General features: G+C 44.8%; 1 protein-coding gene across 3 annotated transcripts in view; it reads left to right on the top strand.

Annotated features, from left to right (window-relative positions):
* The window catches only part of RAPH1 (Ras association (RalGDS/AF-6) and pleckstrin homology domains 1), a gene marked incomplete at its 5' end in the record, with an annotated part of 344,080 nt that overhangs the window by 232,451 nt on the left and 86,819 nt on the right, over positions 1 to 24,810 (top strand). For 2 of the 3 annotated variants that reach the window (XM_083842784.1, XM_083842782.1), the window contains one exon: positions 20,755 to 21,127. The exons of the other annotated variant lie outside the window; for it this stretch is intronic. Of the gene's footprint in view, positions 1 to 20,754; positions 21,128 to 24,810 lie in introns of those variants that run through there. 3 annotated transcript variants of the gene reach the window in all.

Genomic DNA, 24,810 nt, shown 5'->3' with positions numbered 1-24,810 from the left:
GTCCGTCCGTAGAAGGGCACCATTCCTCCCTTGACATGCCAATTCAGGGGATGAAGTTTCTTTCAGTTCAGCAGGACCTGTTGCCTAACTATCTATTTTGCCAGAGGGGTTCATTCGGTGATGAAAGAAACCAAGTGTAGCGCTCGCTCAGACTAAGACCTTGAATTCAAGCTTCATTTCAAGAAAGGGTCAAACGCTTGATCTTGTGAGACATCGCCATAAGCAGCCTACTTTCCAGTATCAGCACATTGCAAGAATGGCAAAAAACTGCATCTGTAGCACTGCCAAATCAGAAACCATGCCCAGCCTTAAATCCACCACAAATAAGTCTGGATCTGAGACCACACAGTATTTATACCCTTTCTCAAACACCAAAGCAAGAGAGTGGTTCTGCACTACAGAAACAATGCAGTATGACCTGCATACTGAAAAGCAGCCATCAGCATTTGCATGCTGATTTAAACATGGCAAGGCAAAGAAGCTGGTAACTAAAATTAAAAAAAAAAAAAAGATGCAAAATGTGAAGGGCACAGAAGAGTCCTGTTCAGATTCCCGCTAATATTGCACCAAACAAAGAGAAGGAGGAGAGATGCCTTTTTTTTTTTTTTTTTCCCTAACATGGTATTATACAGAAAAAACTAATCCTTTTCATTTAGCAAATCCATTTTGTTTCTTGGAGGGTTAAATCCTGCTTGCCTCAAACAAATGAGTAATCCAATTGGCTTCAATGTGACAACTCCCAAAAGGCAAACAGGATTCAACTCCAGAATGTAGTACACAGATTTTGTGAATGAGCTATTTGAAATGCTGGATACTTTGTGTGCTAGCTTTGGTGCTGCCCTATAAACCCGTCATGACTGTGTCAGCCAGTTTTTCTTGTGCTGAAGGTTTAGAGGGCTTCCTATGGCTCTAAATTTAACCTAGGGCCTCTCACTACTAATCATAAATTTGGCCACGTTGGTTTTGTAAGACAGAGAGAAAAGGGAGGAGAGGAAAACACTCTTTCTGAAAATAGTAGTTAGGGCCAATTTACTTTTTACTAGATGCTTTTATTTCTTGAGAACCACGTAATCTCCTAGGACAATTGCAAAACTGTAAGCTCAGTATCTCTAATGCAAGTGAGTGAGAGGAATCGAGACACATTATATAAACTTTCCCAGTTTCCTGGCACCAGGGGCTTTCTCATCTCCTGCTTGACTAAAGCTCTATGTTCTTACTGAGCCTTCTCACAAGAAATCAGACATTTGAGCTTGCAGTTTGTTTCACATTTGCTACTGACAGTGCAGGCTGTTTTCAGAGTAGCCTGAATTTCTTTTCTTTGACACCTCTGATTACTTCACAGAAGACGCTTAATTAGACACCTCCCAGCACCCACCTACAACACTTACACCACAACAGGAGGGAGCTCCCTTGACAAAAATGTTCACACTGGCAGGAAACCAGATCAAGAAGGTAGTCAAAAGTCCATATGGATGAAACCCATCCAAGGAAAATAACTTCAGTGATCTAACTTTGAGAGCTGAAAGAATGTGGAAAATCACCCACTGGCTGTTTCAAAACACTCAGATGCGTAGAGTCCAAATGGCAAGAAAGAGAGAAGAGAAAATTGGAACAAAAAATGTGCCAAACACATTGTATGTTGATTTAACTATGCCCAAAGTCAAACTTAGTGCCATCAAACAGAACCCAGATTTCTTTAGGTTCTCTATACTTGCCATGATTGCTCAACCTGCAGTCTCCCACTGCCCCATATCCTTTAACAGGTAGCAAGGCATAAGCAACTTGCATTTTTAGGAGAGTATTTGCATCCTCTTTTTTGCAAAAGTAAAGCCTACAGAAGGAGAGGGGGAGTGGAGAAAGTTGTTATATAAGGAACAAGGATAGGGAGTTCTGATGAAAGCTCCAACGCTGGGCTGCAGAATAAGTAATCAAAGAAAATGAAGATGCAGGCGCATACACCAGGACTGAATATGGCACAAGCTTTTGTTTCCTGGACACTTCTTCCCTAATAATACAGAGAGTGCCATAGGACTCATCTGTGCTACAGTATTCAAGCTATTTAACACCACCACATGCAGTACATCTCACCGGGAGGGAGTGCATTGGAAACTGGCCTAGTAATTTTTAATGTGTGCTGCTCATTACTAAATGCAAGCATCATGTTTTAAAGAAAAGCCTTTGTGTTTAGAATGGGCCCCAAAGCAAAATGCTGGATGTGAACACCTCCTGTATGCCACGCTGGGTTTTATTTAGGGTCACTCTAGAGCAAGGGACTCTATGGCAGTGCCTCTCCCATGCCGAAAGGCTGAGAGCAACTGCAGACCTCAGGCAGGAGGGGGGGCTGTAGCTAATCTTGTGCCTACCCTGGGCGGAATAAAATGCTTGAAATTCAGGGCAAATTTAGAGGATAGGCCATTCTTTCCAGAGAAATTTCACAGGCAAGACCATATAATCCATGACTATTTAAAGAAGAAAACTGTGGCATACCTTCTTAAATGTCTTACAAGAACTTTGGTTTCAATAATACTGCAGCTTTTATTTTGATAAACATGAAACAGATTCCCAAGCCTTGAAGGAGCAAATATCATTGCAAAAGGAGACAGAAATCACCCATGAGGTAATGTGCTTTTTTGCCCAGCTCAGATGAGATAGCTCCCTGGAGTCTATTTTCCTAGGATTTTTTTCTCCTGTCTAGTCAAATGGCCTAATTAATAGATCTCAGTAGGGGAAAAAAAATGCAAAATTAAAATAATCCTAAGATCATGGCGTGATCTGAAGTGCTTTCCAGTTCTACCGTGTGAAGCATGTCTCCCAGCAGAGCGTGGGAAGCCCGAAGAGCCGGGCTCGTGCCGGGGCTGCACCGAGCGGCCGCCTCCGGGTGTCTGCCAGCACTGGGGGCTGACTCTGCTGCCTGGCACCAAGGGCATTGCCAAGCCACCTTCTGGGAAAGTGCTGCCTCAAATCCTACTGGAAGGTCAGTGGAACTGTGTCTTCCAAATCCCCTAGTTTAGCTCTACAAATCTTTTTCCTTAATCTTACAAAAACATTTAAAGTCTTCGACTTAAAGGTCATAAAAAACAAAACGGTGCTCAGCCTCCCTCAGCTGAAATCCTATTGACGTAAATGGGAGTGAGGAACCATGCTGAAGGTGATTTAAAGGGGCAGGGAGCGAGGCGGGATTTTTACAGTTGCAGCCAAGGCTGTCCTAAGGTTAAAAGCTTTTGCTGTCAGAGCTTGCAGTGCCATGTAGAAGTGGGACAGGGATGTAACCATGAACCCAGCTGGCCAGCCAATTGGTTGCACTGACAGAAGTTTCAGTCCAGCAGAAAACTATTGATTTGTTTATTTCTCTATTGAAAAATAGAAGCAAATGTTTCAGCAAAAACTTCCCTCTTTTCAACAAACGCAAGCCTAGAAGTGTGTATTTTTCCAATGTCAACTGCCAGTAAATGCCATAAACACCTCCCAGAACAAATGCATCTAGAGGAACAAACCCCAGGCTTTTTGTTGGAAGATACCCTGAGTTCAGCTAAGATGTCTGAGCACATTTGGTGGCCAGTGCTGCTGCTGGAGTCATAATCCTTTCCAGATAACTCTTTGAAGAAAAAACGCTTAGCCTCGTTTGACCTGTGTTTACTCAGGGTGGCTCTTCCACTTCAGCAGCCTGAACCACATAGAGGACCTTGTGTTTGCAGTGGGTTTGATGGATTTTCTGGGAAACAAATGTGCCTGATTCTGAGGGAGGGTTGATGTATTTTGCTTCTCTGCAAGTTGACTTGCAGTTCGTTAAACTGAGCTGCAGTTGCTGAAGCCCGTTGTGCCGAAATAACAAAATGCAGCCGTGATTTCCTTTCTTCTGGGTCAAGGCTTGAAAGAGAGTGACGTTCTCAGCCCCGAGAGCAGCTGGGGTCGCTGGCTCTCAGAGAATTAGGCTTTCTGTCTCCTGTGGAAAGTCTTTGGTCTGTTGTGGCTGTTGCTTTGATTTTCTAGTGATGTGTATTTTTATACATGACTGTAAAAACAAACACGGTTTACCCGACTGCCACACAGATCCATTGCTATCCCTTGTCAACAGCGTAAAGCCAGTGTTGGACTCAAGGCCAGGAGTGACTCATTTTTTACAACTGTGGTCTTCTGGGAGCATTGTGATGGCTCCAGCAGAATGGGCTTAATTCAGAAGTATTTCCTGCATCACCATCAGTGTCTTATTTTTCCTGGGTCCTCATTTCCTTTCCTTCTCCAGTGGTTTGGGTGTTCTATATTTGGCCAGTTCACTGAAGCACGCATGGAAAACTGAAATAAGAACTCATACAAAAGCTTTTCCCCTGAATTTCTGCCTTCATAGTAGAACCCCCTGTAATTTGACTGCCCTGTTACTCCTCCTCATCCCTGCTGAATACAGCTGTGTAAGACTTTAGCAGTGCATATTGCATTTTTAATTCCCTGTGTGCCTCTCCCTCAAACAAGAAGCAGATGACATCTGCTGCCGGGGTGACTCAGCATGCGAAGAGCTGCAATCGCAACCCAGCAGCCTCTGCTAACTAACCTGACCCATTTACTTCGAAAGTCAGTCAAATCTAGATGCCAGATACCAGATTAAGGTGTGGGTGGGGATTGGAATGAGCCTAGGAAAGGCGAGGGAAGGGGCCAGTGGTGTCCCCGAGCTAAACAGGCAAGCACCAGAACAGGAAGCAATGCGGTGGCGGGGCTCGAACCCCTGCCCTGCAGCCCTGGGCTGGGTGCGTGATGGTTTGTAGCCAGCCGAACAAAAACACCAGCCTCGGGTCTTACTGCAGGGGAGAGAGGGAGGTGCAGGGGCAGACTGGGGCAAGCCTGTATCAACATGCCTTCTGCTGCAGGAAGTACAAGAAGAGGTGAAATGACTGGTTTCACAGGTGGCTCAGGCAACGGATGCCCTGCGGGCAGTAGAAGCTCTCAGAAAGCAGTCGCTTGCTTTATCTTCAGCAGTATTTTGGGAGGGAGAACAGAGGACACTATCCTGCACAGGCTTTGGCATATGAACAGATGTTAGGTAGCCAGCAGTTAACCCACTGAAAAGGTGGATTCACTGCCTTCGTAACAGCAGATTTTCACTTCTCAGTGGAAGAGGCCTTTGAAGGGATAAGAGGTTAGCAGTCTTGTACTTCTCAGTCCGTCTGACCAAGTGTAATTTTCCAGCAGCGCTCATCAGTGTCCAAGCATGTTTTTCATAGGGACGTAAATTTTTCACGAGGTCATGTTTGGTGGCTGAGCCTCAAAAAGGCCTTCTTTAATATGTTAAGATGTCACTGATTTTGGTATCTTCACTGAGAGTTGCTTGTTATTTAAAATCCTATATGGGGAGCTGGGCTTAGCTTTCTTCGTGTGTCTGACAGCACTGTAATGTGCTTGTCACATTTTCCATCAGAGTGGGAAGAGCTTTCCGTGGATCTTTAAGCTAATCCCCTCCCTGCAAAAAAGTTTCCTTATTCAGAGATGAGGAAACTAAACAAGAAATGATTCAGTGGTTTTCCCAAGCTCACACAATGATTTGGAACCAAGGTCATGTCTCTGATGGAAGAAGGCAGGTTTTGTGGGTGAAGCTAGTGGCAGGAGTCCTTAGGTCTGAGTCTTTACCCTGTCTGTGACCTAGAAGGAGTTATGTTACAGCTACGTGCTTCCATGTGCCCAGCTTTTTGTTTAAAGTGATCAGGATGAGTTCTAAATTTACAGTGATGGTGTTAGCAGGAATGAAATGTTGAGGTGAAATGCCTGGTTGTTCCTGGAGGGGCAAAAGTATAAAGAGTGCACAGGTTCTGTTCTTCAGTCAAAAGGCTCTTTTCTCCTCTGGTAACGTGACTGCAGTTTCAGGAGTCATTTTTTTAAGGAGCAAAAGGTCCTAGATGATTTTTCCCTGAGATCATTTTCGGAGCTGTCTGCGAGTCCCGGTGGCTTTGGCTGTACAGCGTTGCAATGCGCAAGTGAGAAGACGCGGAGGCAGCTGGCATTCATTCCAGAAATACATGGGCACTGGGCTTTGCCAGGGCCACGCCTGGGAATGTCTCAACTCTTCCGCTGCAGGGATGCAGAAACACAGACTGTTTCTTCCACAGAGCAGGTTAGTTCAATCTGGCAAACTCACCTAACTCTCTTCTTGGAAAACAGTTGTTCTGCACTTTAAAGGTCCTTACCCTCCAAAGGGCTCAGAGCCTTTGTACAGGCTCAGTCTGAGAATGCTCTGGAAAAGGTGGGGTGTTGGTCACGATGTATGTGACAAAACGTCACCCCAAAGAGGGTTTTAATTTCAGAATGCCACATCACCCGCATTACGAAATGATATAAAAAACTACAGCTGCTCTGCTAATAGTTCTCCACGTCTTAAAATGAAACACTTTATGAACTTGCTATCTTTCTGAGACATCCTTATCATTATCTCGTAGCAGCCTCAAGCTAGTTAAATTATCATAACAATAAACCAAGTGTCCATCTTGCTGTCTCATCCACACAGATATCCTTTATGAACACTAGCAGCCTCTCTGAAGTCAACTGAGCCACTTGCATGCGTAAGAATGTTTGTTTGCAGTGAAATTTCAAGGGTCAGGCCCAGCCTTCATTCTCTATATTTCATAGAGATACACATTCAACCATGTTCCAGTCCTTATCTAGAAAGCATCTGCCTCTCTCGTTACATGGGGAGGAGGGAAGAAAAGAGCAAATAACAACATGCAGGCACTGCAAAGACAAGAAACAATGCTATCTGCAGAGAAGCACATACAGCCTGCTGCCCATAAGAAGCTGGATGAAAAGACTCAAGCAGCACAGGGGGAAAAATAACACAGAGAAGGCCAGCTATGTCTTGAGGCACAGTTTCAGTCGTCGTCTGCTGTAGTGTGGAAGATACACCTTATTTTTGTTAGTCATGCTGAGGACGAAGTGAAGCTGAGCTGCCAGCTGGTGCCTTTGGATCCTGAGTGCATTCTCCCTGTGTAACGTGTAACGAACGCATTAAGCAGCTCTACTCGAATGGTGCAGCCCTTAAAAGCGTACAAGGTGAGTACCCTGTCATTTTATTGCCTGCTCCAATGTGGCTCTAATGTCTGAGCCTGTGTCACCAGGGACCGGATGGGATGTTAGCTACCACCCAGCCTTTCCAAGCAGTACATAAGGATGACTGAGGACAAGAAGTGTGTCATAGCTCTAAGCTGCCCCTCAGTTCATTGAAACTTGAGACCTTTAAGGAATAGTGGAGTGAAAATACAAGCCGTGTTAGTTCAGTAGTACACCACAAAAACACTTTGAGTGCAAGCCGGGTTGTAACTAATCAATACTTAATGTTACAGTGAGCGCTTCTTGGTTTCAGAATTACCGTCTTAAAGGTATAAAGCACTCAAAGGATTAAAAATAGTCTTTGGATGCCCTGCTAAGATAAACAGGGGATGTTTGAACTAGTTTGATCCTGTTCTGTTACTCTCAGGCTGTAGCACGTAAGGCAGTGCCCTATTGTATTATGCTTCAAAGACCCTCTTCTCCCCCATCAGAACAGAAACAATTCTCATTGGAAATGAACAACCCCATCATAAATGTAAGGTGAAAAAAGTGAGTCGGGCCACAGATCCCTTTTTCTTCAAATAGCAGATTCCTGTATTCACTACTGAAGTTATCACACATCGTCAGTCTGCTGGGGAATAAACTGTACAGCAGCACTAGAGACCCAGTCATCAGGCACATATGAGCTGATCACATTAATGCGTAATTAGCACATAATTTTCTGGAGATCCCATATGGCTCCAATCATACCATTACTAACAGCAGCCCATCATATCATCCAACAAGAGCAGGTCAAGCCCTGACCTTTTTCTAGCATACATGCTCTGATAATGATAGATACTATTTTTGGCTAGAAATAGATCTGTGGTGTAACTTACGTCCTGGCTTTTTTTTTTTTTTTTCCTGCAAGTGAATGTTCTCTTTGATGATCCTGGTGGTGGTGGTGTCTGCTATCTTGCTGCTGTGGCCGACAGTAACATAACAAAGCCGACTAGATCACCATCTCGCTCTTAGAACTGAGTAAGAGTCTGGCATCTTACCAGCTCAAATAGTGGTGCACTGGCTGCAGGGCCTGGGAAAAATAATGCAAACATTTCAGCTGTGTAGACGGCTACACAAATAGCAGAGCAGACAAGGCAGCCTCATCTAGGGAGACAAAAGATATTTGTGATGACCTCCTTCCATCAAGTTAAACAAGTAAAACCTTACCCCAGCTCACTGGCCCAAGTTCCCCTCCTCTGTGAATGTGCACAAAGGGCAAGGCATTATATCTGCAACTTGGCAGCGTGACAGGAGCCTCGGAAGGATGTTCTGAGGTCAGGTCTCGCCGCATCCTGCCTGTATGCGTGCTGTGTGTGGTCAGGGTGCCAGGGGCTGGCTGAGCACACAAGGCAGCAAATGCCAACTTAGGCTGCCACATTTTCTGCTATTCTGTCTCTGCTCCTATGGCAGCGTCTTTGGTGTTGCTGTTCCATGTGTTGGCTCCATCCCCCTGTGGTCTCCTACTTTTCTTTCACTCCCATTTTTTCTTGAGGGAGAAAATAAGAAGTTTGGCAGGAAAGATGGGAGCTGCCTCCTCTGTGCCATATGTCCAACATCTTGGTCATTCTCCTTTTTGGCACGGTAAGCTTGGATGTTGAAGTGTGACAGAGGTTTCCTTGCCCTTTTCCATCTATCAAGTCTGGCACAACAAGCAGTCTCAACTGAGATATTTTTGGCTGACCGTGTCCCAACATGCCACGCATTGTGCAATTTACTTGGCTTTGTTTCTTACCACAGAAATTAACAAAATCCATACTATTGCTTCTTGCCTGTCAGGAAGCTATACTCCACATTAATCTCTCATTCAGGAGACAGGCTATGTGACAGAGATGATTAATCCTAGCCACAGATAACACTTCCTGTCTTTAAATAGTTTCGGTAGATAAATAACTTCTATAATGAAACACTATCCCACAAAGGGTTTTTGGCCTAAGACAGGAACTTTTGAGTTTTAATTCTGGCTTTCAGACAAAACCCTTTTGTGGCTAAATAAGTAGAAGCCTGAGTTTTTTCCCAGAGAAGCTACGGCCTTACCTTTTTTTCAAAATCTTCAGGTGTTGCACATATTCAGCACCTGCAAATGCAGCCCTGCTTCTCTGTCCACTTCTTTTGCTATAAGCTAGTTACAGAGTCACAGCTGTGTTGTAAGCCTAAATGGCAGAAAGATCTCTGAAGGTGCTTGAGGCATGGCATGAGGCAGGCTGTAGTCACACACATTGCTCAGAGCAGGCTCTAAGGAGCCTGCATTGTCCTCATGGTCCCCACCAGGACTCGGTCTGTATCTGGAGGACGTATCCAGCAGGTCTTGTTCTGGAATCCGGGTACCCATTCAGTACTGCTGATGGGTGAGATCTGGTCCAAAGCCCATTAAAGTCACCAAGAGTCTTCCCTAATTTGAGTTGGGGTCAGCTTTGGAGGATGCATGAACTCCAGCCTTCCCCTCCTGTGGATAGCACAGTGGTGATCTAACCCACAGCTGCCTTCTGAGAACGTGTTTACACAACCGGGGAAGTCTTGGCCTCTAGAAGATAACGGACTTTCCACCACAGGCACTGTTCAAATGATATTTAACAAATAACATTCAGACTCTTGCAGTCTCTCTGCAGTACTTGCCCTTTAAATCCCTTTTCAAACCACACAGAAATACAGCATGTATTGTAGTGATTTTCTTCAATTCTCTTCCACCAGATAAACCAGGGAGGGGGGCTGTGACCACCGAGTCTTGTGGCTGGGGGAAGTAAGTAGAAATGGAAAATGCTGTTTGTAGGAATCCTGTGTTTGCCAGGATATTTAGAAATAGAGAGTGGTGATGAGATAACAAATTCTTTGAAAGCACTTGAATTTATTTAAGGAGCTTTTTCTTTTCTGGCCTGCAAAATAAATGAGCTACATGTTGGAAGTTCATACTAACGATAGCTGTGCAGATACAGGAGCATCACTGAGAAACAGTGCTGCCGCTTTAAACGAGCTACTGGGGACAAACTGCACATGCCTACAGCTGCACCACCGCTGCTGCTGGGCTGAGCTGGCTACACAGCACTGCAGAGCCTTGCCTGTGGCTGTGCTGCTACTCACAACACCTCAACACAGGCCAAAGTATCAAGCAAAGAGCGGGACTCTGCATCCATGGTGGCTGGCAGCCCTGGGCAGAGCTGTGTATGATGATGCTCTGATTAACATTTGAAGCAATAAACCATTGTTCTTTCATAATGATGAAAGGATGGACCTAACATCCATGGTGACTGGCAAAGAAGTGCTGTGGCTTCCAGGACTGTCTTTTAATGCACCATGTGACAAAAAGAGAGATGAGGCCAGGTTCCGCCTGGAATCCATCATAATGACTTTCTCTGGTACCAGGGCAGGCACAGGGATCTCCTGGACTGAAGGGCAGTGGTCCTTGATCCTTTTTCAGAGCAGAGTGGGCACCACAGACCCAGCACCTCTCCCTCTGGTCCCTCACGAACAGCGAGTCAGCACAGTAGTGGTTACTCAGAAAAGCAGATCGGCTCACCTGTTCGGCATCCTAGGCCAAGCGGTGAGAAGCAAATAAAGTTCTTGTTCCATGAATTAGAGAAACTCTTTTACCCATGCTTAATTTTGACTAGGCATTTACTGGGAAAGGACTTGGGCAGTGTGACTGAATGACCGTGCCAATTCAGCACTGCCTGTGAGAGGTGCTTTCCCCCAGATCCTCAGCCTTCCCCGGTCTGGAAGTCCAGACAACAGGGCAGCAGAATGCCAAGGCTCCAGGCACCCAGCTCTTCTCAGAGTGCAATGGTACCTCTGCCCTGAACGACATCTGCACAGCTAGTGCTTCTGCAGTAATTTAAAATCGAATGGACCAAGCCGCAAAATCCTTATTTTGATAAGTTGCATTCAAACATGATTTTTCTTATGAAAATGCTGACTGCTGGGGCTCATATCCTTGAAGAACATTGTTGTCAGAAGGGTGGGTCTCCCAGAACTATACAGGTAATGTTTTCACGGCAGGGCGGGGGGGTCAGTGTAACAATTGCTTGTATTAGTTAACTGTAACCTCAACCACTACATCAGACTTAATACTTCCAAATAGGCTTTGGATACTCTAGCATAATATTTTAACTCTAGGAGATGAACTTTAAGTTTCAAATGTCATATTTAAACTCCTAAATATAAGTGGCCTGATTTTCCAGGGTGTTAAACATATGCAATGCCTGTTGATTTCACTGAAATGTGAGTGCCTGCCAAACATTTTGGAAAAACAGGCCATTTTATTTAGTCATCAACACACAGACTCACAAGTTTAAGCAGCCAGGTTTGAGACCTTTTCTTGCTTCACGTAGTTCTGCATTAGCAGAAAATCACTTCCATTAAGAAATGCCCTTGGCCTGCTCCCTCCCATCCCTATTCTGCATATTATGAGTATTCATTTAATGCTGATTTTGCAGCAGCAAACAACAAGACCACATCAATTTGAAATATTCCTTTTATTTTTTAAGCAAAATAAATCATTTCATAAACACTTAAAAAAATGTTCCTCACAGACAATGACCTCATTTTTGCACAGCAATTACTACTTAGACAGAAGGGAATTTGTGCTGCAGAACTCATCTCTCTTTAGTACAGATGACACATTTCAGTGGGAAAGGCAAAGTTAAATACATAGCAAGTTAAATACGCACAGTGGGTTCCAGCCATATTTGGACTGTATCACAAACTAAAGAACCCTAGAAAATTAAAAATGAGCGCTGCCTCTCAACTCTAATCGAGATTTATGGTGCTCATCCCACGTGATGCTTGCTAAGAGAGGAATAGTAATGCAAGTAGCAGGAAACAATGTGCCAGGTCAGTGCTAGACTGAATTTGCCAACTGTTCAAACAGTCCTCCTACTGGAGGGGCAACTAATAGAGAGGGGAAAAAAAAGATGTAACCCATATAGTTTACACTAGCCCAGCATTAGTTACAATGACCAAAATACTTTCTACTTAGGACTCTCTCGTGTATGTTAGAGTTATAAATGCTGCCAAAATTTCCTTTCTGTGATTGATATATTTATATATATAGATATATACGTAACAGCACAGGCTTTTAGAGGTCTTAGCTTTAATCCTAGACTTTCAGAGAGAATTAGCAGCATGTGTTGCCTATATACATCTCCTCTCTATCCATGGAGTCTTTAGTTTCAAAGGAGGCCACAAATATATCAACACCTAGGGAGCAATTTGGATCTTGAAATCTTGAAGCAGGAAGCATTTATGGGAGGTTGCAGATAGCCTGAACACACATGCAGGACTGGATATTGCAGACTAAGGGGTCTCAACATAGGCTCAACAGCAACAGAAAATTAATTAGAATTACCTTTCAGTTAGTGAAAGTAAGATGGTGAGGCAGCAGACAGGGTTAGGGAAGATTTTGGAGGCCTACAGATGTAGCAGAGGGTGAACTTGTCTCTTCGAAACTTACATAACTCTTTTGGAAGAAGAAGAAAATATTTTTCTGGGGAATGGGAGTACGCTTCTGTGCATCTTACTTATACCATCTTGCATACAACATTCTGACCAGCAGTAATTCAGGCTCTGGTTACGTCCTCTTCCGGAGAAGTTACGCTTCTTCCCTCAGAGGCCCTGGTGACATGGTGAGAGGCGGATCTGTGCATGGGGTCAGATGAGCAGGATGTACGTAACAACAGTCCTGCTGTCAGCTGCTTAACGCGAGGCACTACTGGGTTACTCACTGAAAGGGAAATCTGGAACTGTACTGATGTGGTCTTGGCATGCTGGGGATCTGGTTGCAACTTGACATTTAGTGGCAGGCTTTCTGTTTAGCTAGTTAAATGTGTTTACAGTGATGTAAGAATAGCTCAGAACAAATCATACTCCCACTTTTCTGACTTTCCAGACGCAACCATAATGTTTTAAACACGGGTGCTGGGCTCAGTCTATGTCTTTGACAGTGTATACGACAAACCCATGACACAGTCATAGCTGGATCCTAAATAAACCTGTGTAATAAACATATCGAAGCGAGCAAAAGACTAAGAGCATATGGGGTGCTGCTGGGGCTGATTTCTGGTTGGTTGTAAAACAACAAAAAAAACGAGCACTGCTCATGAACTATCTAAAGGCGACACAGCTGTAGGCATCACCGCTCCCCTGGCCTGGCCCAGCTGCGCAGTGCCCACCACCATTTTTTGGCCGTGACTGAGGAGAGCTGTGGGAAGCAATAAGAGCCTTGCCACATCCTCCTGCAGCCACCAAGGGCCTGGCACTCCCCGTCCTGCTCCCCAGCCCTAGCAGAGGAGCAGGCAGTGCAGGATGTCTGCCTGTGGCTGCACACGCGCTGCCCAGCCTGGGGAGCCGTCACCCACAGCGCCAGCACAGCACAACCTGCCGCAGGGGCAGGCCTGCAGCTGCAGCCCAGGGCCCTTTTCTGGTGAGGCTGGAGCATGGCCAGGCAGCTTGAATGTTCTCCAGCACCTTTGTAAATCAGCAGGGGTAAGTCCCTGGATATGCCAGGCTTCTTTTGTACCCTTTTTTGTTTGCACTGTAGCAGAGCACAGGCTCCGGTGCAGAAGTGCCATCCTGACGGAAGGTGGATGTTTGTCTGGAGCTGCTGAAGCAGCCCTGCAGGCAGTCACTCTGGCCACGCAGCCTGAAGGCTGGATGTCTCCAGTCGGGCCACTCTAGCCAAACCAACCATCCGCGGTGTCCAAGGGCACTGAGCGTACTGGTTGCACGCTGGCCTTCGGGGCAGTAGGTCTGTAGCACAGCTGGTGCAGCCTGGCTGGACACGTGGGCTTTACTGCCTGCTGCATGAGTCAGTGTTGCCATCCCAGACAGCGGTATGGGTGTGGTGGCCCAGATCCTGCCCTTACTGTCAGTGCTCTTCTATGCCAGATATTCACACATATGTAACAGGGGACCTACATCTTACTAAAGAGCTGACAGTCGGTTTTGACACAATAGAAAAAGGGGAACAATGGCAGATGGAGGAAGTGGGAAAGGAAGGACGAGAATAGCAAAGATAAAAACAGGCAGTTACGTACATTGATTTTGTGCACTGTAAGCATTGCCAGATTGCTATTTTGAGACATTTGTATTCCTACTGGTTCCAGGGGTGGCGGTTACAGATGTCAAAATGGAGTGCATATGGAAGAGGTTTCTCAGGGGCCATGCAGTGGCTTCATATTTTTGTCCAGGGAGTTTATTTTAGAGTATAGAGGAGAAGAGAGGTTGTACTTCTAGGGGATGGCGACTGTTCAGTTGAAAAGGACTTAAGTGAAGAGGGTCTATTGGGCAATATGAACTGGCTACATGAGTAAATGCACAGGTGTACAGTTAGTGGGAAATAATGGGGACTGTCCTTTGAAGCTGTTTTCACTCTGTGATCTCTAGTTTGCTACTGGTCAGTATATACAATAAATGTTGCATGTTTTTTATATCTGTTTTAGGCCTAGGTGTCAGGTAAGTAATCAAGAAAATCATTGATTTTTAAATCTAATATCACAAATAACTTCTTGAAGTACATTTGTAGATCTTAGGGCTGAAAAAATGTCAGTTTAGTATAGGTTTATGACCTTTCCAGTACCTATTTAATATGCATATAAAAAGACATTTAATAAGAAGGCAGCATCCAGTTATGACTGTAGGCTGAATTACAGAAAAGCTACCTGCCACAATATGATGATGAGTCAAAAGTAGCCACTAGGTCCTCTCTTCTTCTGCATGTACACACTGTACAGTGCAAGGGAAAAATAGTTTTAAGATGCTAATAGGAGACAAAGTACCTTTCACCTGGACAGTATCATTTTGCAGGATTTCCCTCATAACTTGAAACTTGCCTGTCGATCCTTTTTCAGAAAGCTTGTGCACACTGACTCAGAAGTAATCCTCTAATAAGCAATATAAATGTGGCAAAGTAAGATGGAGGGGGATTTTACTTCCAGCTTTCTTAACACCATATGTTCACTTAATCCCACTCTTCGTTTAGTTAGAGCTAATCCCTGACTGCTTCAGTATAAATTATATGCATACTTATATTGTGTGTGTGTGTACCCATATGTAGCATTACACATGTGTGCAGTGTTAGACTTGTGGAGAAATCATACTGATACTTAAGGCAGTTGAGTTTTCCTGAAGCAGACACTCCCAAGTAGTCTACATCAGAAATATACGTTGAGATTCAAGGATTTTTTTTCTCTGAGAGAATTACTAATGAAGATTGCTTGGATTTTTGCCCATCAAATCTTGAGTAAAAATCTTGAAAGTTATTCTGAAATGCCATATAGTTCTTCCTATCTCAACACTGAAATTATTCCAAAAATCATGATGGCCCTCTTACAGGTCTAGAAACATTTCATGGGACATGTTAAACATGCTGAAATGTTTATTGTTCACTTTTCATTTCAAAACTAGAGTTTTGAAATAAACTGTAAAAGTTTCAAAATACAATGAGAAAAAAACTGAAATTTACTGTTCAGGAATCTACTGTCCATTCATCTCCAGCTGTTCAAAAAAGAATCTGAAATGTCCCACAACTATTTTCAGTCACTTGGTAGTTAAAAACAACTGCAGTAGTTTAAACTATTTCTTTAAATAATGTGACAAGTCCAGCCAATGTCATTTCAAGTGGTCAAGACAGAAATTCCAGTAAATCCTAATATATGATTTACAAGGCATATGTCAAATAATTCACATATGCACAAAAATGACATGGAAAAAAAACAGTAGTGCTATATAAACATTTGATAAAGTTAAATAACACAGAACTTCTGTAGAAAGCTGTACTTTCTACCCAGTCTTGCAACTTGGTGTCAGCTGGCTCCAGAAAGGGAAAAGGTCCACTTGAGCACGGCACTGTTCAGAATGGGATCTGGGTGCAAGGCATGGCTTAAGATCTCTGGGAAAGAACATTTAATGGTAACTAGAAAAACAGAAGTTGTGCCAGCACTGTAACAGAGTTGTGTAGAGTTATCTCTGCAGCTCCAGCAGCTGTACTACATCGCTCCAGTGCATACACACAAAGCATCCCCTTGCAGTTATGGCCAGTGCACAAATGGGTGCACCGAGCGCAGCACTGCGAGCTGGCTGAGGGAAGGGATTGTCCTGCTCTGCTCTGCGCTTGTGTGCCTCACCACAAGCACTGTGTGTGGCTCTGGGCACCACAGTGTAAAAAGGACATAAAACTACTACAGAGTGTCCAAAGGAGAGCTACAAAGAAGGTGAAGGATCTGGAGGGCAAGATGTACTAAGAGTGTCTGAGGCCCCTTGGTTTGTTCAGCCCAGAGCAGAGCAGGCTGAGGGGAGGCCTCATGGCCAATTTCTTTTCCCATCCCACCCTGCCATTCACCTCATTTAGTATTTTAAACGTATTGTGGAGGGTTTTTGTTTGTTTGTTTGTTTTTAATGTTAAGTAATAGTTTTTGTGACTGCAGAACTTCTGGCATTTCACTGTGGCGTAAATGGCCAAACCTTTGCCATTACACCACAGCAGGTTGGATGATTTAATGCTTATGAAGGTACGTGTGATGTCTGCTCCTATCCTGAAAGCTCTGGTGCTGTTAGAATGCATGTATGGAAAAGAATCACTGTTTGTATTTTAAGTGGGCCAGATCCTCATAATTCTTACGAATGAATGACTTCATAATTTTCAGAGGCATCACTCAAAGAAAGTAAAGATATTCCAAGGTGTATTTACTAGCAGATTTAGTTGCTGCCATAGCTTTGGCTTTTTTTTTTTTAGACTGACCACCCTTACATGTAGTGACTTCTCCAAAAAGTGACCATGCCAGAGTCAAGGTCTCCTACATTAGCATTTGTTTACATCACCTCCCTTGTTGTTGACCCCTCATTCCAGTTCATGTCACTGTGTCACTGTTTTTGTTTTTGTTTTCCTGTGCTAATGGGCCTTTTCCAAATGCATCTTCTTTACTGAGATTTTTTTTCCTCTTGGTTTTGAAGATAGAAAAGTATTGGCTCCTCCCACCTCCAAAAATATGATGAAAAAGCTTCTTTTGTGAATAAGTAGCACAACTGCTGTGGTTGGGACCCACAGCCATGTTATTTCCCCTTGCAGTCATACTAAGTCAGATGAAGGAAAAAGAGAGGCAGCTAGAGTATTAATAGAGCTTGGGGGCATGGTAGATCTTAAGTCTTGTAGCTGTGCTGCAGAAAGCTACTCATTGATCTGCCTCTCAGTAAGAAACTCTAAAAATAAAGGTATTTTACAATAATATTTTTCCTAAAGATATAAAAAATATACATTCTAATTGCACTTTAGCGAAGGAAAACTAATAAAGATGATTGTGCCATTCCTCATTAGTGGAAATGCCCTACAGTTAACCCGCCTCAAGCACTTTCAGTATCACCAAATCCCTTGGGTGGGATTTTCCAAAGTGCCAGCATTAGCTCAGCCCTCCTCCCATTAAAGTCATTCACTGATTTCAGCATGGGAGCAGACTCCAGAGAGTCCCTGTGGTGCTCTGTGTGTTGGAAGATCCTAACCTTTGTGTGTGCTGTTGCTTCCCTATATTTACATGCATGGCTGCATAGGTGTTCAAATACATTTGTGAGGGCCAGGATTTTCCTCGGAGGACCTAAAAAGGAACCAGTAAGTCAGCTGTGCGGAATAAAGAGTAGCGCAGGGTAATAGAAATCGTGGAGGAAAAGGGAACTTCATGTAAGACGAAACTTCATCAGGTGCCTGGTGCAGTCAGTTAATTGCAGCCTCTGTATCCCAAATCACAGAGCAAAACCTTGCAGAATACATTTTCAATATTATTTTCTGCGGTATATATTCTATCTATGGAATCCAATTGCCATAGGCAGTCATCAAGGCAAAGAGTTAAGTAGAATTTAAAAAAGGATTTAGGAAGCTTTGTGAGCAAAGACAACATTTGCAGCTGCATGCGCTAGATTAAAACAGGGCAGGGGGCAAACAAGCTTCCTGCTTCAGCAGCGTAAGCTGATTGCTTTGAGGGTCAAGAAGAAATGTTTTCTTGCCATGTGTTAGCCCTGCTGGTTTATTGAGATGTGTGATGGGATGGTTTGACTTTTCACTAAGGAGTGCTCACAGTGATGAATGCTATGGGTTGCTAGTCTGTGTTATGGCAACCAGGGTATTCCCATAAAAAGAATCTCAGTTGATGAGTCCGTAGTGAATTTGATTGCTGACCTTGGCTCTGGAAGAGACTTCCTCTCTGGCTGTAGGTAGCTTACTCTCTCTGTGCTCAAAATCATCACCTGGGAAATGGGAAGAGCGTACTTCTCTAGTTATCAGGAACACAATGAGGGGACAGTACGTGAGAAGAGGTGGTCATATTTTCACTCACGCCCATTCTGTGCTTTGGATTCAGACCTGCCCTGCCACTGTAAATCAGGAGTATTTTAGCTGGTATTAGTCAAGAGTTTTCCTGATTTATTCTGATGAAATGAGTTCAGAAAATGGTGCTTTCACATTCGCTTCTTTGTGGAGCTCCTCTGTTTGAACTTGCTCCCACACAAAGAGCAGCAACCTATCCTACAATGGACAGTAGCCCTGAGAAAGTCTAGTGGCCATAATCTAGAACAGGAGCAGTTTCTGCAACAAACTATGCACCGTGCTGGCCGGTTTGAAGCTCCAGAAGCTCCTGTCCAAGCCTTCACTCTTGTTGCAGACTTCTGTTGCCATTGCACCTGTTGCTTCAATGTCCAATTCTCTCAGGTGTTCTTGTTTACTCTGAGCAATAGGTAACAGCTGAGAGAAGACATTTTTCAAGTACTGGCTGAATCACCTGAATTATATATGTTAATGGCTATGGGTGCTATACCTGTTGCTAAGATATACCATAATACTTCATCATAACTCCTGTTTGGAAACACCATTACTGCTGGCTGAGCAGCAAGAAATATAGTGTAGGTCGAGCAAGTTATTGATGCACAAGAAAGGTTTTAAATGATTTTGTACCCTGAACACTTTAGCTGGCAAAAATCTAAGAACAGGTGGAAACTTTTTCTCCTTCTTAGGGCTAGCAGGGGTCACAGGCACAAGACATTCTGTATATAGCAGGGGTCACAGGCGCAAGACATTAATGTGTATATAGATGTACCCGTGTATGCACATACATAGTTTTGATTGATAGGGTCTGAATCAGACACGGGTGGTCTTCACACAGAATCACAGAACGGTTGAGGCTGGAAGGCACCTCTCGAGTGGCCTTGCTGGGCAACCTGTTCCTGTGCTTGGTCACTCACACCATGAAGAAGTGCTTCCTGAAGTTTAGCTGGAACCTCTCGCTCCATTTGGTGTCCTTTGCCTCTTGTCCTGGTGCTGAGCACCACTGAAGAGGGTCTGGCTCTGTTCTCTTTGCAGCCTCACGTCAGATATTTCTAGACATTGATAAGATCCCCCGTGAGCCTCCTCTTTTCCAGGCTGAAGGGTCGCAGCTCTCCTCACAGGACAGGTGCTCCTTTCCTTTGGCCATCTTGGTGAACCTCCGTTGGGCCAGGTCTGGGATGGCCAGGTCTCTCTCGTACTGCGGGGGCCAGAACTGGACACAGTCCCCAAAATGTGGAATTTCTACTGCAGGAGACTTTGGGGTTTCTTTGGTCCAACAAATCAGTCAAGATGGGAGGTGTTTGGCTTTTAATTTTGAACTCTCATAAGTCCAGCCTTTACCTGACCTGCCTGGTGTGTCCTTTGTGGAAATTCCCCGACTGTCCAATGATCCAAATGGCTACCTAGTTCATGTTTTCTTATTCAGAATGATTTAAATACATAAAATAAAACCTCTGAAGAGATCAAAGTTAAGCTCAGCTGCCAATGCTGCTCAGCCATACTTAAAACTGAGACTGATAGACAACCTTTAGGAAGAAGGAAGGGTCTATAGCCATGGAATGATTGCCCCTGTTAAAAACAATGATCCATTTTATCCTTCCTTCTCTGGAAGCAGATACACCTTTTAGCCTACTCAAAAAGCTTGCCTATTTTTATTATTTCATTAAGTGCTAATTTTATTGGGAGATGTAAGACTAAATCCCCTGTGCTACTTTGAAAACCTTATCCAACATTTATGGCAGGTACGTGCTATTTCCCTGGCCCGGGAGATGATTTCACATCAGTAACTGCTGTATGTAATTGGGTAGCGGCTCTGTGGGATGTGCATAGATCCAATCTCGGTGTCACGCTTTAAATGGTCTGGCTCTGCTTTCTGCCCTGCATTAAATTAACTGCGCTGCCTGCTTAGACTCGGGGCAAATTAACAACTTCGGTATGCAAAAATAACACTTCCACGCGCCAAAGGCAGAGCTCGCGTTAGCCAGCCGCAGCCTCCTTTTGCTGCGATTCCCGAGCCGAGGGCGCGAAGCTCTGCACGCTCGATGGCCGTGCAGCTCCTGCGCTGCCGGGGCGCTGAACGTGACAGGGCAGCGCGGCCGCGCCAGGTCTGCAGCTGCCTGGGCACGGCACGCGCCGGCCGCTCCTTGCGCTGCCCGCGCACCCGCCGTGCTTGGGCGCCAACCGCCCAACGGTCCCCCGCGCGCCAGCCGCCCCCTCGCGTCAGCCGCCCAACGGCCGCCCGCGCGCCAGCCGCCTCAGCGGCCCCCCGCGCGCCCGCCGCCCAACGGTCACTCCCGCGCCCGCCGCCGCCGCCGCCTCAGGGAGGGCCTCGGTCGCCCCCCGGGCGCTGGCGGCGAGGCGGGGCGAGGCGAGGCGCGGCCTCCGCGCGCCGGAAGTCGGGCGGCGGGGGGAGCGCGGAGCGGCGGCGGCGGCGGGGAGCGGCGGTCCGGGAGCGGCGTGCGGGGCAGGGCGGGGCGGGGAGCGGCGCTGCCCGAGCCCGGCGCGGACGTGCTGCAGCTGCCGGGCGGAGGCGGTTCCGCGCCCGGCGGAAACAAGCAGCGGGGAAGGAAGGGAGCGGCGGCGGGAGCCGGGAGCCGCGGCCACCATTAGCGGCGGCGGGAGGAGCGGGAGCAGCAGCAGCAGCAGCAGCAGCAGCCGCGGGGGGCTGCGGGCGGAGCGCGAGCGGAGCGCGGTGCCGCCGCCTCGCCCCTCCGCCTCGCGGGGATCGCCGCTGCCCGCCGGGGGCTTCCCCGCAGCCGGGGCGAGGTGAGCGGGGAGACGCCTGGGGGGGGGGGGGGGCGCCGGTTCCTGCCGCTGCCCCTCAGCCCGGCGGGCGGGGGGTTTTCTCAAAGCGGGTAAATGCAGAGGGCTGGGGGAGGCCGGGGTGGGTGGGTGGATGTGGGCGCCCCCCCGCACGAAGCGTCCCTCAGAATAGGCTGAGAAGCGAGCCGGGGCTGCGCGGGCTGCGGTGTGTGGCATCCAGACAATGTCAGCCTGGGTGAGTCTCCACCCTGTGGAGCCGCAGGCAGGCGGGTCCCCGGCACGGGCATCGCCAGGGCGCCGTGGTGGCACCCACCGGCAGCACGGAACGGGCTCAGCCCGCGGCTGGGCGCGGGAGGGAGGGAGGGAGGGAGGGAGCCGTCTGGGCTGGTTGCTGCAGCCTTGTGGGGTTGTGGTCGTGGTGGTTTGGGTTTGGGTTTTGTGGGTTTTTTTGTTTTTTTTTTTTTTGGGGGGGGGGGTAGCGGGTTGTTGGTTCGTTTAAAACCTGAGTCTTTAAGGCTTTTTAGCTATACAGCTTGGTGAGGGCAGGCTGGGTTGTGAAGAGCCTCCAAGGCAAAGCTGTGTCTGGGTTGGTTTTCACGATGAGCAGAGGGGTGTGTGTGTATACATATACGTACATACATTTAATTGTACCTGGAAAGTCATTGATGGTGGGAGGGGAAGGAGTGTCTGTATACATGTGTGTCACATGACCTGTGTAAAATTGCTACAGGTATGCTTATTTTTCTCTTATGTTAATGCTGTTTTAAGAAGCCAATAACTTACCACTCCATTTTAGAAGATTTCATTTCTTTTGGGTTTGTTTTCTCATGTGACAGAAAATAGTCCCTGCTGTGTTCAGGTACTGTCTCTGTATTTTGCTGTTTTTACTAGTATTTCAGTTGTTTTATGGTTTTCTACCTAGTCACAGGTGTTCAGAAGGGAAAAAGCAGCAGTATGTGTAGTGTCGTTTCTACTGGAGTGTACAGGTGCACTCAATTTGGAACAAGTGCAGTGTCTCATGCAGCTGTTACCTCTAGGTTGCCATCCACATGGCGGAGGAATGGGCAACTACTGTTTCCTGGGACTGAAGAATCATACCTATGTGTAGCTCCATTTTAAACATAAATGCCTCTTTTCATCTGTTTCCCCTTGCTCCTTTATCCTCCAGATAGGGACACATTAGCTTGTAAAACAACATCGAGCAGAAAAATGAGTTTAGATGCTTACTGATAACACTTACTGCATCTAAAACAGCAAACCTCCATGTTTTACTGTCTGCTTAATCAGCTTTTCCCTGGTAAGAAGTTTCCTATAAAAAGAGAGGAACAGAAAAATTACTTCCTAAATCATCTTGAAGGGAAAAAAACAATTATAAATTCCAGTTCTGGGAATATTTTAAACAGTAAGAAATACGGATATGTGTATATCTTCATATAATATGCTTATATCCTTCTTGGGTGGGTGTGGTGGTTAGTGGAATACAGAGCTGTTTCTCTGTGCATAAGTTGATGTGTGGTTTTTCATCTCAGTCGGTGAAACTCCAATTACTTTACAGAGCTCTGCATTAGGGAGGATTTTTCTCTTATAGAACAGAGAGGTAAGTGCCCTACTAGAAATGTTATTCTCAGATAATTCCGTAACATGGCTTGGTTTTTAGACTCATGACATGCAGTGAAGGATTCTTCTGCCAGTGTTTCTCTGACTCAGCATGGGATGACAGAGAGAAAGGTACTGCTAAGAGGGAAGCAGTGCAGTTTACCAGCTGTTAATCTCTCAAAAGGTTATTAAAAATAATGTGGAAAGAGATGCTGACTTTTTTTTTATAATTTTGAATCGGCTCTCTTTGCATAATATCTTGAGACCATTGCTTTCAGATTTGAATTTAAAATATTTTTCTTCCAGGGGAATAATGCATTGATGTAAATTGTTTTGAACTTCCTGTGTATTATATCCTGCTCTTTCCTTACTAAGGTAAACCGTGGTACAGAGAAGACCTGTTGATTTACAGGACTGTACGAGACAGCTTTGTTAACTTTTATAGGTAATGGTTCAGTATGGTTGATTTTAAGAGGCTTTATTTTTCAAGAGGGAGTCTTAATAGTCTTTTGAGTATCAGCATATGTGAGCATCTCCTCATTCCTTCCTATCCCCAAGCCGCTGATTTTTTTCAGCTGTGAAGCTATTGTGTTGCTTCTCTATTTGATTTTTCATGGAATATTAACATGTGCTCTTTTGTCTCTTCCTTCAGCATCAGGATTTTTAATAAAAATCAGCTATCTTTTTTTTTTCCAGGAAAAAGGTTATTTGTGCTCTATATTTAACATCTTTATGCTGTATTAGTCTTATCTTTACTGCTCGTACAACTTATGTTCCTTCTTAAAATGTCTTTCAGCAACTGGAGGGGAAAAAACAGAATCTATCAAACTGGGACAGAGTTAAATCCGAGTGACGCAGCCAGTTAGCCAAATAGTGTGAAGAATAGCACTGAAGATCCTAGTCCCTAAATAATCTTAATAGTAGGCTGTCTTAATAGTAGAAAAATCCAAATCTCTTGTGTGGTAAAGGAAGCCAAAGGTTGCAAAATAATTGCACTGCCTTTTCTGGTATGTTCCGCAATAGTTTTATTACTGAATTTTCCAGTAGAAGAGAATTGAAATAATGTGCTTCACAGCTTCCCATTAACATCTGTTCATACCGAGAATCCCGCTGATAAAATCTAGAACTTGCTATGGGCACTTAACAGAGCAAAAAATGTCCAACTTTTATTTCAGCCCTCAATAAACCAAGCACTGGGTGCTTACTTCATGATGTTTCATACCCTTTCCGTGCACTCACTAGAAGAAAACATGTTGGTTTTTGGCTGAATCAGGCAGTATCAGATAAACAAGTTTTATAAAAGGGGGGGCAGTCCAAGGTATTTTCTTGCTGACTAAGGCTTAAGATTGCATAGACAAGTCAGCAAACTGGTGAGTGGTCAAATTTACACTATTTTTACATGTAGTATAACTATCTCTCCTGTTAATTTTGTTTAAGAAAATGTAGCTGTTATAAAAAAACAACATTGTATTATTGAGCAGTTCCTTTAAGTATTCAAAATATTTTTCTATCACAACTGGCTATCACAGATGATGAGTATGTACTTTGAATGCTTTCCATCTCTCGGAATGTCTACAAGGTTAGGGAATGCCAGTGGAGAAACTTGCACTGTAATTACCTATTATAATTGCTAATCTGAGTAACAAGGCATTAAAGTTTCTTCTTGTTCCTCTGCAAGCATTATTATTCCTTAAAAACTGTGTTCATTGAAAATGGCATACTATTTTCAAAAGTTGAACGCTTGAAAGTAGTAATAAATACTTAGCTCAGCATACCAGTGTCTCCCAGAAGGATGTATGATTCTTTGACACAAGTTGCAAATAATCATTCTCATAGTTGAAAAATCTTATAAAGAATAAGACGTATCCTCAGCATACTTTTTATGTGACTGCATCAAGGTGTATTCACTGATAGTTTTTGAATTTTCAAAGAGTTGGTCACTTCTGAATTTTGTCCTAAGTAATAATTTTAATTATGTGGTAGGACAGTCTTTAGTTAAAATCTTTTATATCAGGTGTTACATAAATAGTATTTTTCTTGAGTTTGGTCATTTTTTTCTTCGCTAACGAAGAGTGAGCACTTGAAATGTG

The sequence above is a fragment of the Anser anser genome (assembly GCF_964211835.1).
Source record: "Anser anser genome assembly, chromosome: 6".
Taxonomy (NCBI): domain Eukaryota; kingdom Metazoa; phylum Chordata; class Aves; order Anseriformes; family Anatidae; genus Anser; species Anser anser.
Note: the sequence above shows the minus strand (reverse complement) of the source record. Positions and strands in the feature narration are given on the sequence as shown.